At 42.4% G+C, this 27,620-nt stretch overlaps 1 protein-coding gene across 1 annotated transcript in view; it reads left to right on the forward strand.

The window, feature by feature from the left end:
• Positions 1–22,088, forward strand: part of TRPA1 (transient receptor potential cation channel subfamily A member 1) — a gene marked incomplete at its 5' end in the record, with an annotated part of 180,366 nt that extends 158,278 nt beyond the window's left edge. The window contains one exon of the transcript XR_014513869.1: positions 22,012–22,088. The remainder of the gene's footprint in view (positions 1–22,011) is intronic.
• Between the last annotated feature and the right edge of the window lie 5,532 nt (positions 22,089–27,620).

Raw genomic sequence — 27,620 nt, forward strand, 5'->3', positions numbered from 1 at the left:
ACTTGTAAGTTAGTGGGTGTGTTCTGCGTGTTTTTTCGCTATTGAATTTGCCCCAGAAAAGTTTCCATCCACAAATCGCAAGCATTACAAGCAAGACAGTGTTTACTGGCATCTGTGAAAACCCACAAAATCCTGTCACATTCCATCCTTAAGAAAGTTGCTTACACCCCAGCAGTAAAATTGCTTACATTTGTGTAACCTATTAACAAGGAATTGAATGTCTCTTACTAGAACGGCAACAATCTATTATTGTTTGATGGGGCAGATCTATGGAAGAATACAGCCCATCATTACTGATGGCAGAAGAGGAAATAGTGTGTGTGCTATATTATTTTGTTGCAAGGCTTGCATACTGTAGCTTTATGGGCCATTTTTTGGTACCCCACAGAGATTTTATTTAACCTGCCCTGTATTGGAAAGTGTCTTGGAGCAGCTTAGAGGCCAAAGCAGCAGAGTGGTCCTAAGGCTGTTTTTGTTTGAACCACAAGTATATTTTCATGGCAAGATGATCAGATCTGGATATCTCAATCTCGCACATATTTTGGAATTTATACCCAAACTGTTCAAATTGATTCATAACAGAAAATATTGTGAAATGGCTGCTCGTATGACCCAGTCCTGGAACAGTGGTGAACCTTTGCATCTCACATTTAATAATAATAAATAATAGTAATTTTATTTATACCCCGCCCTCCCCAGCCAAGACAGGGCTCAGGGCGGCTAACACCAGGTATAAAAACAATTGATTAAAATACAACTTAAAAACAAGATTAAAATACAACATTAAAATGCAGCCTCATTTCAGTAGAAACTCAAATCAAAGACTTTTTGGGGGATGAAAATGTCAAGTCTTCACCAAGGCCAACTATCCAGACTGGTCCTACATGGGCCAGAAAAAAGCCAGGGAAGTCCCCAAATAGGAGTTCCATCACAGAAGAAGAAAGGAAAAGGGAAAGAGGGGGAGGGGATCAAGTTGATTCCAAGCCAAAGGCCAGGCAGAACAACTCTGTCTTACAGGCCCTGTGGAAAGAAATCAGATCCTGCAGGGCCCTGGTCTCATGAGACAGAGCGTTCCACCAGGCTGGAGCCAGTGTTGAAAAGGCCCTGGCTCTGGTTGAGGTTAATCTGACTTCCTTAGGGCCCGGGACCTCTAGACCTTAAGGTCCTCTGTGGGGCATACCGGGAGAGGTGGTCCCGTAGGACCATTTCAGTGGTGCCCTGTGTGATGTCATAATCTGGTCCCCCACCTGCCTTCCCTTGGAGTAAGGTAGGCGGAGTCTGCTCTGGCACCCCAAGAAACCCTGTGCCCAGTGCAACCACACCAGTCACGCTCTCCTGGAGCCACCTCTGCCTGGAATCTTGTTGTAAGACAAGAGTGGGAAATCTTTTTCTGCCTGAGGGCCACATTTCCTTCTAGCCAACCTTCCAAGGGCCACACATCTGTGATGGGTGGCGCCAGAGACAAAAGTGGGAGGAGCAACTAATGTAAATTTTACCTTTGTGCAATAGGCTAGTTTCTTCACATACACAAGTCTGTCTGTCCTCCCTCCAGGTAAGCAACAGGCAGTATCAAAATTCAATGACACATTCCAGCCAGAATTTGAGAGTGCAAAGAAGGGTCAGTGTGCCCTGGTGTCAGGGGCTGGACTGAGGAAGAATGGTGGGGACTGCCCCTCCTTTTCCTGAACCTTCCCGAGAACAGGAGGACAGTATAGATTTAGAACAGTGGTTTGCAGAAGGGCATAGTTCAGAGGCTGCAGAGGGGAGAAGCTGGGAAATATTGGGAGAGAACAGCAGGAAGAAGAAGCACCAGGGGAGAGACAGCTGACAAACTCAGTGTCTTTGGAAAGCATTCCTGACCCATCCCTCCCAAGACCAGGCGAGCATTGAGAGTAGTAGAACAGAAAGCTCAGAGGCAGAAAGCTCAGATTAGCCAAGGCAGAGGTGACGTAGAATAGGAGAGGTGGAGAGGGTGGGACTTTAATCGGAGCAATGCCACTATCTTCGGGAGATTGCGTTCCTTCATCTCTCTCTGTGCATAGTGAATAAATTACTTGGTAAGAACTTTTTTTGTTTACCTGCTTCTTGGCTGCCACCATGGGAGGGATTGGATTCCCTGAAGCCTGACACCTGGGGAGAGTAGGGTACCCTGGGAAGGGTTTCAAGGGCCAGCTAAAGAAGTCTAGAGGGCCATGTACAGCCCCTGGGCCTAAGGCTTCCTACACCTGCTTTAAGGCAAGGTTTTGATCGTAGAAGAACATGTGAAGTTATACTAAGGAAAAGAATGTCTCTTGAGTGTGAGCGAATAACAGATAGCTGAACCACCACATGACAGGGCTTTCTAACATGTCACCTCTATTTTCCTCTGAGTTTCCACACCATCAACCTCATCTGGAATTAAGAGGTTTGAGGAAGAGAGTATGACCTCCAGGGAGGTTTGAGATCCGGCACCTATTGTTTTAGAAATTAAGCACTGTGTCTCAGTCTGGGCAATAGCTTGTCTTTCTAGCCAGTACAGTGGTACTTCAGGTACAGATGCTTCAGGTTACAGACGCTTCAGATTACAGACTCCACTAACCCAGAAATAGTACCTCGGGTTAAGAACTTTGCTTCAGGATGAGAACAGAAATCGCGCGGCGGCAGTGGGAGGCCCCATTAGCTAAAGTGGTACCTCAGGTTAAGAACAGTTTCAGGTTAAGAACGGACCTCCAGAACGAATTAAGTTCTTAACCCGAGGTACCACTGTAGTGCTTAGTTCTTCCCCTACAATTCAGTGACTGGTTCAACAAAACTTACAACTGAACAGCATCTGAAACCTCTCCTGCTAACTATCCCACATGGACCCACAACAGAGGGAGCCCAGATGTAAAGTACTGTCAAAAAACCACAGCATGTCATTGCCTGTTAAATCTCTTTGCTTAATTTTTGTTCTGCTATTGAAAAGCTCATTTAAAAGTGGGGGGTGGGGGGAAGAGAGAAAGATGTGTGTCTGGGAAAAAGCAAAACAGTCTATAGTTCCTCCTCTGTTACTTTACTCTGGCAAAGATATTCACTGTCAGTTCAAATGAGAACTGACTAAAAGTTACATCGGTTTAAAATGAAGTCATGCTGTAGTTAAGATTTAGTGTAGAGCAGCTGTTTTGTTTCGTTTTTTAGGTTAACATACAGATTATGGGGTAGACCTGGGAGCTGCGTTGCTTGACTGCTTCTGAGTAAGCTCATGGAATTGCTGTCAGAAGCTACAGTAGATTTCTTTTATTGGTCTCCATTAAAGAGTCTAGAAACCAGAAAACAAGTTGTCTTGCTTTTGTAAACTGGCTCATTTTCAAGGTTTGGACCTTGCACACTTTCAATATTGCCTCCTACCCTGTGCCTTATTTATGGTCATCACTAAAAATGCATCATCACAAGAGTCCCCGTCAGTCTTTTGCTCCATGTGCTCAAAGCATGCTGTTTGGGGAGCAGGGTTGCACACAGAGCCCCTATCCCAGTGTGGCTTACATCACTGCTGCTGGGGATTCCGCCACCCTGACTTCCACACCCTGGGTGGGCAGAATGTCTCCAGGGGCACCTTCATGCAATCTCCACATCTATTCAGACTGTACAGAGTTCTGGAGGAGGGGATGGAGCCAGCAAAGATGGTGACGTTAGCAGCAGGGCTAGTACAAATGTCCTTGCTCCTGTGAGCAGCAGCAGACCATGGGGTCTCAAATTTCAGCAGCACCCTGTGCAACACCAAAATTCGGTCACTCTCTGTTCTAAATCATAGTTGTAGTGCTCCTGGTGGTGCCCCCAAGACTCCGTGCCCAGGAGGACCAAACTTTTTGTGCTCCCCTAAAACCGCCTCTGCTGCCAGCGCACATTTTTCGAAGGGGTGGGCTATGACAATCTAGCACTGTGTGTGGCAGTCAAACAGAAGCTTTGTAGTGGGACATGGGTGGCACTCTGGCCTAAAACACTGACCCTCTTGGGCTTGCCAATCAGAAGGTTGGTGGTTCGAATCCGCATGATGGGGTGAGCTCCCATTGCTCTGTCCCAGCTCCTTCTAACCTAGCAGTTCCAAAGCATGCCAGTGCAAGTAGATAAATAGGTACTGCTGTGGCGGGAAGGTAAACAACGTTTCCATGCACTCTGGTTTCTGTCGTGGTGTTCCGTTGCACCAGAAGCGGTTTAGTCATGCTGGCCACATGACTCAGAAAGCTGTCTATGGACAAATGTAGGCTCCCTCGGCCTGAAAGCAAGATGAGCGTCAGAACCCCATAGTCGCCTTTGACTGGACTTAACTGTCCAGGGGTCCTTTACCTTACCCTCCCTTGTGTTGGACCCCAAATTGCTTTGGGGTGAGTCATACTCCCTCCCCCAAATTATTGCTGCAGGGTGGCGTGCAGGGAATCAGAAGATGTTGTTTGGGTGCATTTGTAAATGCTGGTTTTACTCCTTGGCATATAATATATTTTTAACCCCTGAGTCAACCAAGGAATAGGTCACATACATGAACCTTTACCCAGGAAAACCTGGAAATGAGGCTTAAAACTGCTACCATAACAGGATTTGGGGTTACTCGTCATTTGTTTCACAACAGAGTGTTCCCCTTCAGTTATCCTGCCTCTGCTCCTGTTGCAGAGTCTTGAGAAATGAATTGTTAGCATCCTAAGTCCTCCCCGAAGACTGAGCCACTTTCTAGACTAGCAATTCTTCTAGCATTAGAAATCCTGTGATTTCAGCCAGCAACCAGGTGGTGGTGGGGAGTCCCCAGACCCTTCTAAAACTTTCAACAGCTCTTCCCCCAGAGTGCGTTTATTTATGAGGAGGAAGTGTAGGTCTTCCTCATACAGATCTATCACTGAGAAGCTGAGTCACATTCTAAATATCCCAGGCAGTTTCCTGATCCCTTACCCAACTCCCTTGCCTCTTTTGTACATCATCTCAGTATCCAGTAGAGCCCTACCAAGGATAAACTGCAGTCAGTCAGGCTCTTCTTCACCTAGGTTATCGCTATTCAGACTGTTCTTTCTAGCAATGGCTTAAACTAGCAGTGGGATTCTCTGCTCTACACCACCTTGAGTGTTTCAGTTTGGCTGGAATGTATTGTTATGAGTTGTGGGGGGCGGGGAGGCTGAATGCCTGGGCCCCCTTCTAATTCCTGGATCCAGCACAGATGCAATTGCTGGACTAGCCAAGCCATCAGCCTGCTAAAGACGGGTCACTATGGGAGCAAAGGGAGTGGCTCTGCGGCAGAGGTGAGATGAGAGGGCCTCCCTTCCGCAACTGTCTGTCTGTTGGTTAAGAAAGACAAAAGGCCGGAGTTGAGATACACGAGCTAGAAGTTGACACAAAAGTGGGGGGGGGGGGAGAGAGAGAGACAGGCCTGATTTCTGCTGGAAATCAGACTGCGGCTATGGGAGTAGCAAGACCTTCTTGCGGTGTTGATGCTGTGAACCCCTCCATCGTTGGCTCAAGTTGTCAAGGTAAAGGTAACCTTCTGATTGGCAAGCCCTAAGCTCTGTGGTTTAACCCACAGTGCCACCTATGTCCCCAAGTTGTATATATGTGTAAATAAATAATATATCCTAAAGACACCCCAATCTCCACTATGCTTCATTTCCAATAGGAAAAATGAACCCTGGGCAAGTGCCTGGAATCTCGCACTGCTTAGAAATTGGAGTGGCATGCAACAGTATTATTGAACTATGATAACGCACCTTGCTTGGAGGGATTGTTGTGTGAGAGAGAGTGACAGCGTTTTGCATGGTTAGAATGCAGCCTAGTATACAGAGCATGAGTCGGGGCCCAAGCCCCAGTTTTCTGCCCCTTTCCCTCCTTTTAAAATGTAGGTGCACAGGATGTCATCAATTGCTGCATATGGGAATCCAATATATCTAAAATATGTAAGCTAGTCATATTATTTTTCTCCTATTTCTAAAAGCCACATTGTAGTTTTCTATCATAAGGCAGCTCGTCACAAAAGAAGTGTACTTGGAATAAAACTCAGTATTTTTAACTTGAGTCTCCTTTTCTGCATTTAAACACATTTCCCCCAGTAATGCGTTCCAACTGTCTCATTCCCACCAAGAGAACTTTACTAGTTAGGCAAGATACTGTGCCAAATGAATTAGGGTTTAATTGCTCCTGTTGGGATCTGGATGTTTATGCCATTAATAGAGTTTGCCTAATGACTTTCATCCTGCCTATTAAAAAGATTTCCATACTAAGGCATGAGTGTAGGCAGCATGTAAGTAAAGGCACCGCAACAGCTTACTTTTCCTTCAGTGTAGCGCCAGGTTTCATCCCACGTTTCTTATAGACCCTGGAGCCTTCCTACCCCTCTGTGGATATACTTATATCCTGATCAGTGCTTTTTTTCAGCCAGATCTTGCCAGAGCTGAGTTCCGGCACTTCTCAGGTGGGCGCCATTGCCATTATAAGAAAACAAGGGAGTCAGTCATGGTGAGTTCCAGCACCTCTTCTCCCAGAAAAGTAGCTCTGATCCTGGTGCTTCCATACATCTTAAAATTGCAAACAGGTCAGATATTACAAACAGATCATTGGCAACAGATTTATATTTTAACACCAGATTTTCCATGTAAAGGGTATATCTGGATTAAGGGAGGGGATGATATGGGCTTGCAGTTTGATGCCAGAGGCATCGTGTGGTTGCTTTGAAAAGTGTGCATGCATGATCAGCACTCATCCACAATAAACCCCCACCTGAAAGCACCCAGAGACTCCTTATGAGATTGTGTGTGTCTGTGTGTAAATATCTAACTTCTGTTGTGGTGTATAAAGATATAGGGAATTATATGCCTATTGGTTGGCTTGAAACCTTTAAAAGAGGTTGCACCCTTCATGAAGGAGCTGGTATGTAGCTTGGGAGTATTCTTAGATCCATCACTGCCACTGAAGGGGCAGATGTTCTCAGTGGCTAAGAGTGGTTTCTTCCAACTTCACCTGGTACACTAGCTATGGCTATTTCTGGACAGGGATAGGCTAACAAGCCTGTACTACTGTGGTCAATGTCCAGACTGCACTATTGCAATTCACTCTTAGTGGAGCTACTCTTGAGACTGGTTTCGAAATTGCAAGAACATTGCAACCCAGCTTTTGGCCAGAGCAGCCCCTTACTAAAATACAACACTGCTGCTGACAGCTGTGCTATGGCTGCTAGTATATTACTGAGCTAATATCAAGGTATTACTGCTAGTGTATTTAGCCCCTAGGATGAAGTTATATGAAGGACCATCTTGTTCCTTGTACACCATCCAGATCAGAGCAATCATCTGGAGAAGCCCTTCTGAATGTCCCACAGTTATCGTTTAGCACAGTGGCACAAGTATTTTGTAACACTGCTCCTGTTGAAATCAAGCAGAAACTTACAATTCTGATATTTTGCCATTCACTAAAAATGTTTTTGTTTCAGCAAACAATTTTAGAGAATTAATATGATTCAGTGTTGGTCATTTGTATTTTATGATTTTGTAATTTTATGATGTTCTAATGATTTTATGGGACACAGCCATTATTTTTTTAGTCAGTGCGTGGTTAATAAGCAATCTTATAAATAAAAATTAAAAAGCCATTCATTGTTTCAAATCAATGACATTCTCTATTCCCAATTCAAATTTATTCTGTGTTTATATTTTGCTTAGTTTATGTGGTTAAATATTATTGTATTAGATCATATTTAGTTAGTTGATGTTAAGTAAAATGCCTCCCAGGATAACACACACATTTCCTGAAAGATCAGGCTGTTCTGTCTTTTACACACATTTTATTCATTTCTTCTTAGTTCTTTGGGAGTGGGAATAAGACTGCATCAAAATTGTGTAAACAGGTTTCATCTCAGTTTTTAATCTTAGCTCAGTGCTAAACTTGGCTAGGGTACTTCCTAATTTTCAAGACAAAATCTCACTCATTCTACAAAACTCTTATTCTTGTTTGACATGTGTTCTCCAGTGGGAATCCTACCATCCTTTGATTTAATTCTTCCAGATGTTTCATGCAAGCTGTTACCAGAAGCAATTCTGCAAGAGCAAGACACAAGGCATGGAGTCTGCCTGTCAGCAAGAGTTTGGGAGTAAGCTCGCTAGATGCTCACTGCTCAGAAAGGAGTGCGAACAAAAGATTTGGGAGCACAGACTAGATTGAATGAAATTTCAGTTGCTGAAAGAACTGCAGCAAAGCAGCTCCGGAATACAACAGGCTATGACTTATAAAAAAAGTGATACATAGCAAATATGAAAGATGGTGGGAATGTATCTGCAGGATGAGAGGCGAGAAAATCATGTGCAGGATTTATTTTATTTATTTAAGTACTTCGTCTTATTTAAAAACAGACAAAGAATTAAAGGGATTAAAAGAAGTAGAAAAAATACATAAAAACAAGAAACTAAACTAAATATTAGCACAATCAACAAAATAAAAAATAGAAAAATCTGACACTTCTAACACAAACAGGAAAAAGATTTTAATATATTTTAGCTGGGGGGAGAGTCTGGAACATTAATGGCAAGTAGAAGAGCAGATGGTTCAAAAGGGATAAATTGTCTAACTGCAGTTAAGAGTCAAGAAAATGTCTCAATGGCAATAACAAAAGAAATAGCAGGTGAATTCAATTCTTAGTTTTTCACAGGATCAGAGAGAGCTTTTATTTTTCACAGGATCAGAGAGAGCTTTTAAAGAAAAGGTTGAGGGTGGGGCAGAACATCACTGCTAGCGTCTTAGCAGGTATGTCACTGCTGCTTACTAAAAGGGGGGGGGCAAGGCAGTGGGGGATTTGGTGTGGTGCAAGTGCATCGAGGAGCACCAAATTGGCTCTGCTTAGACACCCTCGTGGTCCTGACCAGCCTACTGCTTCACCTCTCTTCTTCACCCTCCCACTAAGCAGCAGGGACACACCAGCCAGGAACCTGGCAAGCAGCTTCTGGAAGCCATTAAATCATCACTGCTTGGTAGAATAAGTAACAACAGCTTATCTTCCAGTACTGTGTTTTCTGTTATAAAATGAACCTGTTTACGTGCTAGAGAAAGAACGATATATGTGGCAAAGTTTGATATCGAATTTTATTTGGAATGCGAGAACAGAGAAATAAACTCGGATAAGGTATTTCTGAGTAGTTTGTGATCCATGGGAGAGAGGAGGGTTGGGTGTTCCCAATGGTACAAACATGTCAATAGTTTAATAGGGTTACATCAGAGAATGAAAGGTTCTAATTAAGGCTATTTTTGTCAGCAGAACAAACAAGCACCATAGAACAAATAAGAGGTCAGATATGTGGTGCTGTGGGATAAACCACAGAGCCTAGGGCTTGCCGATCAGAAGGTCGGCGGTTCGAATTCCCGCGACTGGGTGAGCTCCTGTTGTTGAGTCCCAGCTCCTGCCAACTTAGCAGTTCGAAAGCACGTCAAAGTCAAGTAGATAAATAGGTACCACTCTGGCGGGAAGGTAAACGGTGTTTCCGTGCGCTGCTCTGATTTGCCAGAAGCGGCTTAGTCATGCTGGCCAAATGACCCGGAAGCTGTACTCCGGCTCCCTCGGCCAGTAAAGCAAGATGAGCGCCGCAACCCCAGAGTCGGTCACGACTGGACCTAATGGTCAGGGGTCCCTTTACTTTTATGTTTGTCTAAAGTGGTAAGTTGCAGATCTTATGGCAAAATATAACTTCATAATAAATGATATTCCGACAATATCATTTCCCCCCTGTTTACCACATTTATGTGCCACATTACTTCCATCATGGAGTATCATAGATAGGGCTCCCAATTGGTGTCTGATCCAACCACTGACCAAACTTAAACCAGCTTACCTTTAATGATATGACTGTATCATTTGCTTACAGACCATGTATTTGGACTTATAAACGAGGCACTTGAGAAGCTTCTTCCTGCATCAGACATGAATATTTCACTTTAGATGGCTGTTTAGGCTACTATCTCTGGAGGGGGCTTGGTATGGTTAAATATGAAATTATGCATAAAATTAAATAGTTTGCAAACAAGCCTCGAGAAGTTCTGCAAGCCCTGCTCTTCTTCCAGCACTTGCAATTTAGACACTTTTTTATTAGCCCATGGCAGAAAAATATAATATCAATATAGTTAAAATAAAATATGAAGTGCTAATACAATCAAATGACAAGGAAGTACTTTGAGATATATAATACTGGAAGTAGAAATTTGGGGGGAAACATATGAAACAATGAGATAAAGGTTTGCTAAAGAAGGATGTATCATGCAAGATAACTGGCAGCTTGCATTAAATAAAAGGGCGCTGACGAAGCCGACAAAACTACAAAATAAACCAAGTCCATGAATAAGAATATTGTTTAAGAGTTAGAAAAAATGACTAGAATGGTTCCGATTATCATTGATGATGAATGCTTACTTTATAATGTAAGAGCCTGAGTTGCTTGGTTGAAAATATACTCCATAAGAGGTTTATTGAGGGTAAAGGAAAGGCCGCCCAAAGCCATTGCAACTGGATCCTAAAGATTCTCAGAGTAATCTCAGATATCTTATGATATCTTACGGCTAATTCACAGGAACTGTCTTGTGCATTGCGGGCAGTCTAGACTCCGCCTGGTTTTTGTGTGTGGAATAAGGGTTATCTGAATTGAGCAACATGAGCACAAGGTGGCATTCTGCATACCACTGCAAGTCTTCTTGAAGATGCCTTGGGTGATGAGTGGCATCATATGATGCTGCCTTGTGTTGGAATTAGACCATTGGTCCACCTAGCTCAATATTCTCTGCCCTGATTGGCAATAAATCTCTAGGCTCTTAGTCAGAGGTCTCCCTCTTCACCTGCTACCATCTCCTTTAACTGGAGATGCCAGGTGTTGTATACCACCCAAGAGTCCCACTTTGAGCGGGACATCCCAGATTCACAGAAGCCACCCCTTTGGAACTTTTGTTCCTTTGGAGCGAATTCCCTTCACAAATCTCCCCCTCACCTCAGGGATGTTGGGAGTTGCTGTCCGATAACATCTGAGGAAAGCTGACTAGAAGTTAGAAATATTCACGCTAGGAAGCAGGACAATTTTGTAAGCAGCTATGACAACTGATTATTGGAATATCTTACCCAAGGGATTGTGGCATACTCTTAGCCACTCAACTTTATAATTTAGGTTTGATATAGAATCATAGATATTTACTCTGCTTTGGCCACAAGTTATATCTGATAATTTCCCCTGGTTCAAGAGCCCAATCCAGGGTCAAGGAAGGCCAACTGGCTTTCTCCCCTCTAAATTTAGTAGGATTTAGAACAATTACATAGTAAGAAATTATAATTACTCTCAATTGCAGGAATGGGTAAAATGCTACGGACTTGGTGTTCTGATAGTGAGACAAAATGATAGCTTTGCTGTCATGGATATAGGCAGCTCTGTGAAACTATCCCCACCCCACATGTGAAACTATGTGAGAGCATCTTTTTAAATTATTCTCTCATTTAACTTCATTTGTATTGTTGAATAATGGAAATTAGAGTTTGCTTATGAGTTCTTGTCTTTTCTGATGGCTGGCATTGTTTTCACTTTCCTTCCTATTTGTCTGCTTTCATTGCCCAAGCCTCTTAACCCAGAAACCTGATTTATTCCAGTTGCTTTAAATTAGATGACTCAACTTCTCAGTATTTTCCTTCCTAAATATGATTTGATCAGCAAATACTCTCTTCAAATCACTTGCTCTGCCTACTCCAGAATTAAGGGAATGTATTACGGAACAATGGAAGAATACCAACCTAAATTTCTCTAAAAGATTTGGAAATGTGCATTTCACACCACATTACATTACACAGGGCAGATATTGAAGGCTAGCTGAGTTTAAGTTCATCTATTCTTAAAGAAAATGTGAATTAATGCAGTTTTGCATAAAAACGTGAACCAAACTGAATCCCCTGCCCCATCCCTGCTAAAAATAACTATGTATTTTAAATACAGTTATAAAATTTCCTACGAGGATAGTCGAAGTAGTTCTGAAATGTAGATGGGAGCAATAGTAAAATGGATCCACTGATATTACTTAGAATAAATTGAAGTGAATCACTCAAGTATGAAGCACCCATTTGTTCTACAAGCTTCAGAAGAAGAGTATTTCATGACTACACACAGGGCCTGATCCATACACATGCTCCATGGTGTTGACTGTTCCTCAATATGCACCCATGCAGCTGTCTATGGGAAAGCCTGGCATTTTGGGGATTGGGTATTGTATGGCCCACACATTGTGTAGCTCTGTGCTACCTTTGCCCAGGTTTTATGGATTGTGCAGTAAGTCAACAAATAGCTCCATAAATCTGGATGGTGATGATGATGATGATTGAAAAATACTTACTGGTGCCTAAGCAATAGTTCAAAATGATTGTGGTACCTAGAAGTTATACTGAATACAAAATGCCCTTTTTAGTATTTTAAGAAGCATTAAATTTTACTGCAGCCTTTACAATACAAAAACTTCCACTACTTCGTTTTTTTTAGTGCATTTGCTGATACTTTGCCATATATATATATATAAATCAACAACAGGAAAAATACTTTTGTCCAAATAGTCTATTGGCAATAATAAAGGGATCCTCTGTGGGAATATTGACATCGCTTATAGCAATTACCCACCAACATTTGGATCAGATATATGTTGTTAGCGTATTTTATTAACCTCTCTGCATTGTTATTTCCAGAGTTTGCCTAAATAATGGTTGTACAGAAGTGGAGCAACACTTTATCAAATTTTACTGCATTCTGATGTTTCCCTTTAGCATCATGCTGGGAATTCCTCTACATTTCAACCATTGGTTTATGTATTTGTGCCTAACATGAGAAAAAGTTGGCTATTTTGAGCCAACATGTTATCACACTGTAATAGGGAGCCGCACTGGCTGGGGCCAGTGGGTCTTCCGTGCTGCGGGTGGCCTGATTGGGTGAAAATGCAGTGGTGGTGGTTGAAGCAATGTGACAAGGCCTTATCCTGTGTCACCGTAAAATGAGCTATCCCCACTGGGTGGGGGGGGGCAGTGAGAAGGGCCCCCTGCCACCAAGGGCTGTATTGGTGCCTGTGGTACTTGACCTACCTAGTCAGTGGTTGGTAGGAAGGTAGGTTGGTAGGACTTCCCTTATTGGGAACAGGTGATCTCAAGCAAGGGTCATTGAATACCTTTGGAAGCAGAGTTTCTCCAGATAGAGACTGAACCACTGGCTCATCTATATGCTCTGTGGAGATGTTCCTCATAATAATAATAATAATAATAATAATAATAATAGTAATATATATTTTTTTTATTTATATCCCACCCTCCCCAGCCGAAGCCGGGCTCAGAGCAGCTAACAACAGTAAAAATAACACAGTTTACATAAAATCACAATCAATTAATTGAAATGCATTCTAAAATCAATTCAGAGTCAAATTAATGGCAACCATTGGGCTAGAGTTCTATGAGGATTACAGAAAGAGAGAGGGGGTCAGACTGTGCCTTGGCCAAAGGCCTGGTGGAACAGCTCTGTCTTGCAGGCCCTGCGGAAAGATGTCAAGTTCCACAGGGCCCAGCCTTGGCTGGGGAGGGTGGGGTATAAATAAAAATATATTGTTATTGTTATTGTTATTGTTATTGTTATTGTTATTAGTCTCTTGTGACAGAGAGTTCCACCAGATCGGGGCCACGGCTGAAAAAGCCCTGGCTCTGATTGAGGCCAGCCTAACCTCCAAGATGTTTTTATTTGAAGACCGTAGGGTTCTCTGTGGAGCATATTAGGAGAGGCGGTCCCATAGGTACGAGGGTCCTAGGCCGTATAGGGCTTTAAAGGTTAAAACCAGCACCTTAAACCTGATCCTGTACTCCACCGGGAGCCAGTGCAGCTGGTATAGCACAGATGAATGTGATCTTCTAGATCATCCTTTCCATTTATAATATGTGATCTGTTTGGTTAGTCAGAACTTTGCAAAAGTACCTAGCTTGTATTCTATCTATTTAAGCAATTTATTACATTTTAATACAATTTTGCATAATATTTTCAGAGCAATTCTCCTTATATAATTCATTTTGTATGTTTGTTTGTTTTACTAAGATATGTCTTTTTATGCACACTTCACTCCAGTATATGTATTTTTGTAGACATCACTAGGCTAGAGAAGTGCATTGCAAAATTCAGAGGCTTTCGAATTCTGAAGGATGCTTGTGCTTTGGTTCTTTTATTGTTTTGGAAAGTGTGAACTGGGTAGGTTTGTTTTTAAATGCAATCTGAATGGAATTCCGCAAATGCACCCAATTTGTAGGCAAGGAATGCCTTGTTCTTCTGACCTAGACATTGTCACCTGGTCTGCTTCCAGGTAGGGAAATGTTCTTCCTCATGTGCAAGACCACTAGAACTGGCACTGTTATTGGCAAGGAGCTGCTGCTTTTCTAGGTAGCCAGAAACTGTATAGACAGAACTATATAACTGCATTATAAGAACTGTAACTTGAAGAACCTGCGATTGAGCTTACATTTCTCTTTCCCCTCCCATTATTTTTTCCTTTTGTGCCATATCTTTTCAGATTTGCGAATCTGAGGGTTGGAAAATTAATTCCAAATGCATGATTTCTGTTGGCTAAATGGCGGGGTATAAATGCTGTAAATAAAATAATTGTACGTACTCTTTCCCACAAGAAGGAGCCAAAATAGGGTTAGGAAATGTCACAAGTGGCTGGCACAGCATGTTTGGCAAAAGGCAAGGGATTTTGGCAGGACGTCCCTGCCTTTTCACAGCATGTAATTTGACCAGAAAAGTAATAGCAAAAATACGCAAAGGAAAGATGACTGTGCACCCAATCAAAGAATTTATAAATAACAAACAATCCATGTTATAAATTTACAAAATACTTCATGATGTGCAAAACTTTTAAAAGATATGGTCAAAGAAGTTGGTTGCTTCTTTCTCATGCTTTAAGATGACCTGAGTGTTTTAGAGTCATCAGTGACTGAGGGTGTTTTTCTCACCCTGAGCCTTCTTATTTGCCCCTCTCCTGCTTTGCAGTTAAGAAAAGAAGGGAAATTAACCACTCTGTTCAAAAGGTTATGGCCAGTTAAAACCTCTAGCTAATTATTTATGAGACAGGAGGATGACCAGTGGGACTTTCGCTGGCCCTGGCAGAGAAGTAACGAGACCATTACAGTCAATTTAACACCATGATAAACAATATCCAAAGATGACCTTTCAGAATCTTTTCCAGGCTGGATTTATAGGTATCCCGGGCTCTTCTTTTCAAGTAAAAGTTATCAAAGATGTTCAGCCGTTGGGGGGGGGGGGGGAGAGACTCAGCAAGACCCCAAGGTCTGGAGATAATCATAAATAAAATTCCTTCTTTAAAAATAAGAATAAACGTCTCTCACACTTTTTACCTACTGAGCTACATTGGGCTACCTTATGAGTGTTTCACTTTGATTCTGCTTGATATGATGGAGATATAAAATTGATATTTCTTGGCATGTCACTTCATTTGAAATGGTGTTTCATTGCTCTATTTCTCTAAAATCTCATTCAAAGGAGGTGGGGGGAATGACACACCTTTTTTAGGACCATGGTGTTAATGAGAGCTTTAGATATGTACTTTATTTCCCACCCTGGGAACAAATTTCAAAGGGTACAGACAGAAGGTACTTTTGACATGTTTTCATGGTAGTCAGTTGAATAGCAAGTACCGTATTTTTCGCCCTATAGGACGCACTTTCCCCCCTCCAAAAATGAAGGGGAAATCTGTGTGCGTCCTATGGGGCAAATGCAGGCTTTTGCTGAAGCTTGGAGAGCAAGAGGGGTTGGTGCGCACCGACCCCTCTCGCTCTCCAGGCTTCAGGAAGCTATCAGCAAGCCTGGGGAGCTCGGGAGTTCCCGCAGGGCTCCCTAGGCTGCGGATAGCAGCCTGCTGCCCGGAGCGTGTGGCGCGCTGAAGCAGAGCGCCCCGCACTTCAGGCAGATATCCGCAAGCCTGGGGAGCCCGCAGAGAGCAGCCTGCTGCCCAGAGCGTGTGGCGCGCTGAAGCAGAGTGCCCTGCGCTTCGGGCAGATATCCGCAGCCTGGGGAGCCCTATGGGAGTTCCCGCAGGGCTCCCTAGGCTGCGGATAGCAGCCTGCTGCCGGAGCGCAGGGCACGCTGAAGCCGCGGCTGCGGGGGGGGGGGGAATTATTTCCCCCCCCCAAAAAAAAACCCTAGGTGCATCCTATGGGCCGGTGTGTCCTATAGGGCGAAAAATACGGTATATATCAATCTCTTACAGTTAGATATTTCTAAAGGAGATCTGACTAGACAAGTGTCCCATTTCAGCAAGAGCTCAAGAACAGTTTTTTAAAAAAATAATATAAATACATAGAAAATATTTGTAATCTTTAACTTGCCTAAAGAGTTGTAGCAGGAAGATTTTTGTGCTTTGCTGCTTAAACACTACACAAAGTGGTCTCACTGTGTCAAATGTAGCCTCTGGGAAATGTAAACTTTCTACAGAGGGAAGAAGAGGAAAGCTTTATCCTTTGTTACATAAAGACATCAAATAAGTCGTGTTTCTCTAGTGTTAAGAGTTGAAAAGCTCACTGCTCATAACCAGCTGCCACTGTGCTAGCTAGCTGGGCCCCATCACCTATGCTGTCAGCAAAACATAGATTTATTTTCCATTCATATTATGTACACCTGTTGTCAGTTATCATCCTTAACTGTTTTTCCTCACTGGCATGTGTGCTTCTGAGGATTTAAATGTCCTACATGTATCTATCAATGTATGCTCTTCCAGAACTTAGGCTCCTTGGAAGTTTTTCCCCTCCCTTCATTTCCCTTAATTTCTACTTCCCTTTATTGGGGTTGTTGTTGTTTAGTCGTTCAGTCGTGTCCGACTCTTCGTGACCCCATGGACCAGAGCACGCCAAGCACTCCTGTCTTCCACTGCTACCCGCAGTTTGGTCAGATTCATGTTTGTAGCTTCGAGAACACTGTCTAACCATCTCGTCCTCTGTCGTCCCCTTCTCCTTTTGCCCTCCATCTTTCCCAACATCAGGGTCTTTTCCAGGGAGTCTTCTCTTCTCATGAGGTGGCCAAAGTATTGGAGCCTCAGCTTCAGGATCTGTCCTTCCAGTGAGCACTCAGGGCTGATTTTGTTAAGAATGGATGCGTTTGATCTTCTTGCAGTCCATGGGACTCTCAAGAGTCTCCTCCAGCACCATAATTCAAAAGCATCAATTCTTCGGCGATCAGCCTTCTTTATAGTCCAGCTCTCACTTCCATACATCACTACTGGGAAAACCATAGCTTTTACTATACGGACCTTTGTTGGCAAGGTGATGTCTCTACTTTTTAAAATGCTGTCTAGGTTTGCCATTGCTTTCCTCCCAAGAAGCAGGCATTTTAATTTCGTGGCTGCTGTCACCATCTGCAGTGATCATGGAGCCCAAGAAAGTAAAATCTCTCACTGCCTCCATTTCCTCCCCTTCTATTTGCCAGGAGTTGATGGGACCAGTGGCCATGATCTTCGTTTTTTTGATGTTGAGCTTCAGACCATATTTTGCGCTCTCCTCTTTCACCCTCAATAAAAGGTTTTTTAATTCCTCCTCACTTTCTGCCATCAAGGTTGTGTCATCTGCATATCTGAGGTTGTTGATATTTCTTCCAGCAATCTTAATTCTGGCTAGGGATTCATCCAGCCCAGCCTTTCGCATGATGAATTCTGCATATAAGTTAAATAAGCAGGGAGACAAAATACAGCCTTGTCGTACTCCTTTCCCAAATATGAATCAATCAGTTGTTCCATATCCAGTTCTAACTGTAGCTTCTTGTCCCACATAGAGATTTCTCAGGGGGAATTGTCCATTTGTTCCTTCTCTCTGCTTCCTGTTCTTTTTCCAGTTGCCAGTAGCAGTTAGCTGGACAGAGGCAGTGCTGCTTACCTGGTTTCCCAATGCTGGGGTCGCTGCCAGTTACCAAGAGGGAGAAAGGTGAGGCAGGGGGAGGAAGGGTCTGGTGAGAGTACAATGGCAGAGCCAATCTAACCTCCTGCTGCTGTGGCCACACTGCGCCCACCTTCCATGCAGCCTGTCTCTTAGAAAGCAGCAGTGACAGTGGTTTTGGAAAGCCAGATAATCAGCAGTTACCTTCCTTGCCAATTACTTATCCACAAGAGAACCTCTCCTCTCATCCCAAAACTTCGAAGCTCCCTTGGGGAGCTTTTTGAAAGTCCAACTGAATCACTATCTGTATGCTTAGTGACACTCTCAAGGAACCCTAAAGGTCTGTGAGTGAGGGCTTGCCCTTGCAAGCCATGCTGGTTTTGCTTCAGCAAGGCTTGTCCTTCTATATGCTTGGTAATTCTATCTTTAACACTTTCTAACAGTTTTGCTGGAACAGAAGTCGAAGTAACCGGTCTGTAATTTCCTGGATCCCCTTGGGATCTCTTTTTAAACATGGATGTTACATTGGCCACTTTCTGGTCTTCTGATACATAGATTGACCTCAGAGACAAGTTACAGATTTGTATTGCTAGATCAGCAGTTTCACACTTGAAATCATTCAGATCTTCCAGGTTCTTAGCTGTAGCCACACAAACCTGCTCTTAAGCTGGGTCTTCCTGGATCTAACAGTATCTCCTCTTCCACCATGATCTTATTCAAATGGATGTCAGGACAAAAATTGCAGGCCCTTATAATGAACAAAAACCCAAACCTATAAATGGAAACGTGTAACATATTTTTGAGGAACACACATACACAACATAACTTCACCACCAACCTGTTTCCAAGGGTCCAGGGCCACCAAAAAGGAGACAACAGGCATCATTACAACTGTTCTCGTGTAATATAGAATAACTCTCCATAATGGTGGCTGCTCCCTGACTTAACTCTCTCACTGAAGAAGAAGAAGAAGAAGAGAAGAGTTTGGATTTGATATCCCGCCTTTCACTCCCTTTAAGGAGTCTCAAAGCGGCTAACAATCTCCTTTCCCTTCCTCCCCCACAACAAACACTCTGTGAGGTGAGTGGGGCTGAGAGACTTCAAGGAAGTGTGACTGGCCCAAGGTCACCCAGCAGCTGCATGTGGAGGAGCGGAGACGCGAACCCGGTTCCCCAGATTACGAGACTACCGCTCTTAACCACTACACCACACTGGCTCACACTGAGCATGGAAACCTTGTTAAAGTGCTATACGGCAGAAGGTTACACATGGAATTTGGTTGACTGTACAAGGTTAGCATTCACTGGGTTAGCTATTTCACATCTGTCCCTTCTTGTTCACTGTCACTGCTATTTATATTTGACCAGCCATTTTTAGCATTTAATTCAAGACTTGTATAACCTTAACATCGTTTCCTCTGTTGGAAACCATCTGCTCAGACCAGGTAAACACAGAGAGGTCAGGAGTGGGGTGGTCAAAGGCCACAATCCTGTTATCCCCACTCAGATATGCAGTCTAAGGACCTTTTAGGAAAGGCCCGAAAGACTATGATGTTGTATTTTTCCACATATAGCTATTTAAATCAATAACCACCAACCTTTTTTTTTTCTTCAGTTGGTGGGCACATTTGGAATTTTGAGAAATTGATGTGGGTGCCAGTCACAAAATGGCTGCCTTGGAGTGGAATGACTGCCACATCTAGAAAAAGTGTCAGGGCCACATAATGGTGAAGGAATTAACAGCCCCCAACTACATCAGCTACCACCATTCTTATTCACAAAGAAAACCCATTTGCTTCTCTCTTCAATTCAGAATGGAAGGAAGAGCGGGTGCCCAGCTCTGTTAGACAATAATACGTGGGCATATTTAAGGGGTGGGGGTGTTCAGTTTAGGAGAGGCTGAGTCAGTACAAACAGAAATTGTGCAAGAACAGCAAACCAGCTCTCATGCAGTGCAGATTTCTGAGGGGATCTTTACCAATACCTTTTATAGGTGTCTTAGGTAATACTGGTGGGTCTCTAGGTACCACCTCATTGACCCCTGTTTGAAATCGTAATAATATAATAATTCTCAAGGCTGTAGGTATAAACAATAAAGCTTTCAATTCATACCTTTGTAGGATCATTCTAAACTTGCCTGCCTCTACTAGGTTCTATGGGATGGCTTGGGTTTTGTTTGTTTTTTGCTGACTGTAGTATTTTTTTTTAATTTAAAAAACTGTTTTTGTTTCTATTATCCTTTATAAGAGTCCAAGATCTTACTATAAAGGAAAGTTGTATCCCGATAAGTTCTGAGCTGTGCACGCTTCCAAAGCCACATGTTTACAATAAGACAGTGAGAGCTTTGAAAAGCCCAGACCCCAGTTAATCCCAAAATGAAACTAGAAAGGTTGAGTAATGTCTCTGTGTTTACAAATGTTTTTTTCTGCCAATTCAGGAAAATATTCTGTTTAACTATAATGGTGTAAATGCTGGTGGGGAGAGGAGTGGGTACACTCTGGCAAATTAGTACTGCTGTTACCTCTGGTTTACGTTACTCTTCTTGAAAGCCAAATCAGGACTCGTTATGTTTGCTCTTTTGCTATACAAAATGGAAAATCCCAGCAGCTGATGAAAGTGTGTCACACAGATAATCTGCAACAGTATACACAACTGACATTATCCATCTGTTCACTCCAAATGTTTTCCTTGCTTCCACTTTTGCTTTCTTTCTGGAGTTCAGTTCCCCTGAAGTAAAGCTTCATTCGGGTTGTTGTTTTTTTAAAAAAAGAAATGATGATCAACTTACCCCCCTGGCAAGCCTTTTATTATTTATTTTATTAAAAGCAGATTCATTCCCAAAGCCAGGCCTACCATTGGGCAGAGTGAGGTTGGCTGCAAATTGTTAGTTATTTAAGAATACAAGTTCAGTTGGCTGGTAGACTGAGTTGTTTCTTGGAGTATACTGAAGACTCAATCTTTACATGAACAGACCCTCCAAGTGTCCCTATATTCTAGGAACAGTCCCGAATTTACAAAAGCCATCCCAGTTTCTGAATTGATCCTGGAATGTCCTTCTTTTCCTTAGGACGTCCCTATTTGCAGTGGAGAAATGTTGGAGGGTATGGAGACAAGGAGATAAGTGACTGTACAACCTTTAGAAGACATCTGAAGGAAGCCCTGTATAGAGAAGTTTTATAATTTTTAATGTTTTATTATGTGTATAGATGATAGATAGATAGATGATAGATAGATAGATAGATGATTGATAGATAGATAGATAGATAGATAGATAGATATAGATAGATGATAGATAGATAGATAGATAGATAGATAGATAGATAGATAGATAGATAGATAGATATAGATGATAGATAGATAGATGGAAGCTGCCCAGAGTGGCTGGGGCAACCCAGTAATATAGGGTATTATTATTATTATTATTATTCAATAGGACGACACTATTTTCATTGGAGAAATGTTGGAGGGTATGCATGAAATTTAACTAGAATCAATCCACTCTGATGATCTTCACTTGATTTCACTATTCTTTGAAATGCATAGAGTAGGAATTTTATGTTAGATAAGATGCAGGCTGATGGAATGAAGCTAGTGTGTAAACCCTCCAATTTTAGAAGACCAAGGGGACTGCCACCTATGCCATGGGTGGCCATCTAAAACCAACAGCAGGGCTTATGTGGATGCAGTGAGCAACAGGGAACGCTGGGAGAGGAGAAGCAGTATATTGATGCTGGTTACCTCATTGGCGCTTGAATTCTAAAGAACAATGACTTAGAAGGAGGGCCTACTGATTTCAATGCTGCTTCCTGAAGTAAGTAAGGATCAAGTAAGCAAGCTAAAGATCATTTAGCAAAGCAAATGGTCACAAAATGAGATAATATACCTAGATTCAAGCAAGGGTGGATGTACCATGATACTAACAATGTCCACGTTTCAGGGCCCAGAATCCCGGAGGGGCTCCACAAGCGACTTTAGTCCACGTTGCTTTAAAAAAATGGGTCTATTAGACCCAATTTAATCATTCTATGATGCATCATGCATGTATATAACATTTCCCCAATTTTCGTCTCCCCCATAACTTGAAAACTATAAGGCAAATGTGGTTTTTTTTATTCACACCAGTGACTTTGACATGTGAAACAATCCAGTACAACAAATTTAATCAAAATCTGAGATGTAGTATTACATTTAAAAAAAAATCATGGTGATCTGTTGTGGAACAACCCCACGGAATAAGTTAACAATGGATGCTCAGACCTATACAAAACAGTGGCCACATACTTTAAAGCCTTATACGGCTCAGGACTGCTTTTCCCCACTTGAAACTGTGGTAATCATTGTTGGAGACCCTTCCCAATATCCCACTACTGACAAAGGTCTGGAGAGTGGACAAAGGTCTGGAGAGTGGAGACTAAAGGAGATACATTTCCTGCTGTAGCTCCCCATCTATTGAAGGCTTTCCCAAGGAAGGCCCACCTGGCAGTAACTTTGTCATTGTTTTAGCACCCAGCAAGTAATTTTTTATTTTCCTGGGCATTTGGGCAGCAACAAAAACTGTATTTTTTATTTTATGTTTTTAGTAGTATTTTTTTATTATTCTATTCTTGCTGTAAATTGTCTTGTGACATTTTGTTATGAGAAGTGATACTGAATTCAATCAACCCAACCCTAAACTAGGGCCAACAGTTCTCAGGATGTAGCAAGATGAGCTTTGACAATATTTGCACTTTTTAAGAAAGACAAAGCAGTAAGTACAGTAAAAAAAAAATTAACAATAGCATCTGGGATGAATGTCCAATTACCAGAGGCAGTGGAGCAATATTTTCTTCTTTTATTGCTTCCATTTGAAAGCAGCATGCAACTTACAACAAATATTTGTAAAGTAAAAATGAGACTTCGGTTCCTGGAGGTTTGGCCTGTGTTTTCCATTCTGGCCACTTGAGGGAATCAAACTATAGCTAAGGTAGAATATTTGTGTGTCTTTACAACCGGGATTGGGGGTGGGGGGTGGGGGAGAGTTATTTCTTGAAGAAAGTTTTCCAGCTTTGCTTAGGTATTAAGAATATCACAAGGCACTGCCTAAGAAATAAATTACCCTCTATATACTAGCTAAATATCCAGGAAGGAGGAAAAAAATGTTGATAAATGGGAGTCCAGGGATTTGCTAAGTAAGGTCCATACGCACAATTTATGATCGTGCACTCTTGGACTTCAAAATGATTAATACAACTAATTCTCAGAAGAATAAGAGCTGTTTTAGCCCAGGAGGGAACTGTATGCTATTGTTGATAGAAGGAGATAACATCAAAGTGGTCCACTGCTTGTGTTAAGCAAATACAGAATTCTGGGTCAGTGCAAATTAATCCTAAAGGAGTATGAAAACGTTCTTAATGACTGTTAGATCTGTGGCATTATCACTTTTCATGCAGCCTTAAAAAAAAGAAGAAGTAGACTTGTTAATGAGAATTACAAATGGCCTTACTTGCTGGAGTATGTTTGCCAGCTGTGTGAAAAGGTGTGCACTTCTAAAGAAAGCCAAAGAGCTGCAGGAACTAGTAAAAGCATAAAAGATTAGCTTAATTTTGAGGCTGCACGGAAGGTTCCACAAACATATTTCACAAGGCAAAGTTTCATAAGGGATCCAATTGTTTTCTCAATCTGGACGAAAGCAGGGTTTTAACACAAGATTGTTCATTGTAGCCTTCCATGCCACACACACAAATTGAAATACCATACCAGGGGGCTGTGCAGAGTATAGCATAGCTCAGTTCTGTCTCCTAGGTGGAAAAAGGAACCAATGCCAACTCTTTGGGGGCAATTTCCCATGTGATGTTGAGCAGTTTCATCTGCGGAAAGAAGTAGCTGTAAGATGACTCATCTTCACAGCTATGCCCTTTGAGATATACTTCCTTGATGCTCCTGAGATAACTTGTGGGTGTCCCCCCACTTCCGCATTCATACCTCAAGGATATAATCAGGAAAGATGTTTGTCGCCTTTGAAAAACAGGAACCTCCACTGAACCATAGAAGCAGGGTGAAGTAGAATTGCTTGGATTTACAGCTCCTCTTTCAGATGAACAAATAGAATGGGTTGTAGTCACTGTGGTGCTAACATTACTGGTTCCATGCTCAGGGCCACCTAGACAGGTGCAGCTTTGTGGTCTCAATGGTGTCAGGAGAAAGCGTTTGGATTTGTTAGGCACGGAGGAACATTCGGGGACAAGCCGATGGACTCCACTTGAATTGGGATGAAACCAGATTGTTGGTGCTTAAAACCAAAAAGATGTCAGAGCAGGGTTTCTCCCACCCCCTCTTTGGTAATAATTTGTATTGAGTTGTTGTTGTTTTTTAATAAAAGTGATTCAAGACAGTACCAAGAAGAAAGCAAAAATTAAATAATAAAGAACAGTCAAAGCACAATCCCCCAGGGATGAAGATGATAAAGTTGATGAAAACTCAAATGTGGGAGGTGTAGGACAAGGGACTGTGAGTCAAGGGGAACAGCAATTTATTACCATTTATTAGCAACTGAGCAAGGGTGAAGAACCACAAGTAAAAACTCAAGTGCCAAAGATATATGCTAATGCTAGAAGCCTCTGAGCCAAAATGGGGGAATTGGAATGCTTGGTCTTAGAGGACAGTATTGATGTAGTGATAGGGTTGCCATATTTCAAAGTTGTTGAATCTCCCAAAAAAGAGAGAAGTTTTTTACCTTTTTTTTTTTTTTTAAGGAAAATCGCTTAAAAAAATCAACACTTCTCATATGGGCCTCCATACGCTTGGCTTTCCCCAGACATTTTGCCCTCTTTTTGAAAATTTTGCCTGGACACCATTTTCAAGGGACAAATCCCAGCTACAGTATGACAGCCCTATATAGTGAGTATAATGGTTGTGCCTCTTGTGCCTAGGGGACAAATCAAGCAAATGAACAGTGTCAAATAAGAGAGGAACAGTGGCTGCATCTGGCCCAGTGGCTCTCCAAACCCGAGAACTGGCACTGGCTAAGAGAGATGCCTACAGCAGATTGACACATGTTCAGGGGGGGGGAAATCTGAATGGGCTTGAGTGAATAAGGCTTCAGTGCACGTCACTGCAGTACAATATAGCTATTGATTAAGACTATGTGATGCTTTCAAAAATGTTTCAGTAGTAACCTAAATTAACTTTTACTCTTGGACAGTTTCTCTTCTGTTGCTGATAGACACTTGGCCTGCTACTTGTTGACCAAGAGATTTGAAGTGTCATCATCACGAGTCCTATAAGTCCTGCCAAGCCTCTTAAAGCTCCCTTGGGACTTTGCATCTGTCCAGGTGGTGAAATATTTGTGTCCAGGGAGTCTAAACTTTAATATAGTGTACCCATCTGGATACTTGTGTAACTCCTTTGCAAGTCTATACTATGACCTGCCTTCCTGTTCAATGACTGCTACGGTTTGTCAAATGCTTCTAGGCAGTCCATGCATACTAAGTCTAGCAAAACACTCCTATTGTCCCTGTTGGTTCACGGTTCTAAAATATTAGTGATGCAAGAAATCCTTTGCTGAGCCAGGGCTAATTCACCCTCAGCAAGCCTCGTATCAGTCGTAGCACTCATGTCATGCTTGCAGGCTTCCCATAGGCCACTGTGAGAGCAGGATGCTATATTAGATAGGCTTTTGGTGTGATCCAGTGGGGATCTTTTGGTGTTCTGATGTCATTTTAGCTATTGGTAATAGAGCAAAGCAAGATTCTATATGGGAGGTGTGCCATACCATCCTATGTGGCATCTCAAGAGCCAAGGAAGATTACCTCTGACAGGTTTCCTGTAGCTACAGAAGGGGTAATTTCTAGTAATGTCACCAATATGTGAGGCTATTTGGTTCTGAGTCCAAATGTAGACAGCTTGGAATGCTAGGCTGTTTTACAAAACAAGACCCATTTCCTCCCACCCCCCAAAGTTCTTTGGCCAAGAATGTAAGCTAAGATTTTGTACATGCATGGTTCGCATTCAGCTGATCAAATGCCAAAAATCTGCTGCTTTTTTGTAGCCATATTCACACATCTTAACTCAGGTGGTTAAGAAAGCCCAACAGAGACTCCATCTCCTCAGAGTATTGCGTAAGAACGATGTCAATCAACATTTGATGATCTCCTTCTACCGGTCAACAATAGAAAGTGTCCTTTCATACTGCATCATGGTGTGGTATCCTGGTTTGACATCATCTGATAGAAGGTGCCTACAGAGGGTGGTAAATACAGCACAAGATATTACGGGCTGTCCCTTGAATCCACTGGATGAAATAGCGGAAGAACGTTGCCTCAGGAGAGTGAGGAAAATTCTCAGGGATGATTCACACCCTGGCCGGCACTTTCTTGATCTCCTGCCCTCAGGCAGAAGATATAGAAGCATGATTACACCAACAGGGTAAAGAACAGCTTCTATCATGGGCTGTTAGGCTGCTGAATGAAAAGATAACAACAGGACAATGGACTTTCAGGTTTGGTGTGTGTGTGTCAGTAAAGGAGAGGAATTAAGACTAAGAGAGCTGAGTGGGGATGCTCGTGTAATCTCACTGTATACAAGTTGTACAAGTGACAATAAAGTATTTCAATTTTCTTTCAATGAACCTCTCATTGATAGCTATCAACTATGTGACTAGACCACACAAGAAAACAACATTTATTTCATTTTATTTTTTTGCTGAGATCATCTTTGATTGGGTCAATCCTCTCGATATTTTCTTGCAAATGGTTTCATGTTGCTGTTATCCAGGTCTTGTTTCCTTGGGAAGGGAAATGGTTGAATGTGACCTTTCAAGGTGGTGTTGGACCCCAACTCCCATCTGCCCCAGCCAGCACAGCCAATGGTCAGGGATGTCAGGAGTTGTAGTTCAACAACATCCAGAGAGCCACAGGTTTCCATCCCTGATCTGAGTGTTTACTTCCATTTTGTGTTAGAAATTGTATATCCACAGGGGAAACACAGCAAGAAACGAGTGAGCAGCATCAGCACCAGCAGGGTATGCACAGCCGAAGAGAAGATTTTCTCTCTGAACACTTACTGAGAAAGATTGCAATTACTGAACTGGTTTTAAATCAGCGGGCAAGGGGAGAACATGCAGCCCTCAGAATGTTGCTGGACTATTATCCCTGACCATTGGTCATGCTGGCTAGAGCAAATGGCATTTGAGTCTTGCAACATCTGGAGGACCACAGTTTCCCCACTCCTATTCTAAATCAAACTGAGTGGAGTTCAGTTCCTTCAGTGTTAAGGAATGTGGTCATTCTTGGTAAGCCAATGCACACTGAAATGTTATGTGACAGGCTTTACGCCTGAAGTGTGCATGAGGCACTTGACAGTCATCAAAAGCTGCAGATAAATATAGGTGGCAGAAAGAGAACTAGGAGCAGCTAAAAGATAAACAATTTATTCTGATCTGCCTACCATTGTACAGGAAACAAGTCTTACAGTAACAGCTAGGCAATGAATTGTCATGAAAACAGCTGTTTTAAAGTACGCACACCCTAATTATTAAAAGAACCCATTCCTTGGTGATTGCAGTGTCCGACACATTGAACTACTTTATGCAAGCAAGGTCTTACTCCAGGCCTTAAACCTGACTGGGCTTGTCACTCAACAATCTAATCTATTCCTCTCTCGCTTTTCCTGTCCACTTATAATTTCTCTTCCCTTTCTAGTAGCCCTAAATCTGAGAAAAACTTTCTTTTAGTTTGCAATCTTCTGGGTTCTTA

This window comes from Podarcis tiliguerta (genome assembly GCF_965153285.1).
Source record: "Podarcis tiliguerta genome assembly, chromosome: 7".
NCBI classification, from domain to species: domain Eukaryota; kingdom Metazoa; phylum Chordata; class Lepidosauria; order Squamata; family Lacertidae; genus Podarcis; species Podarcis tiliguerta.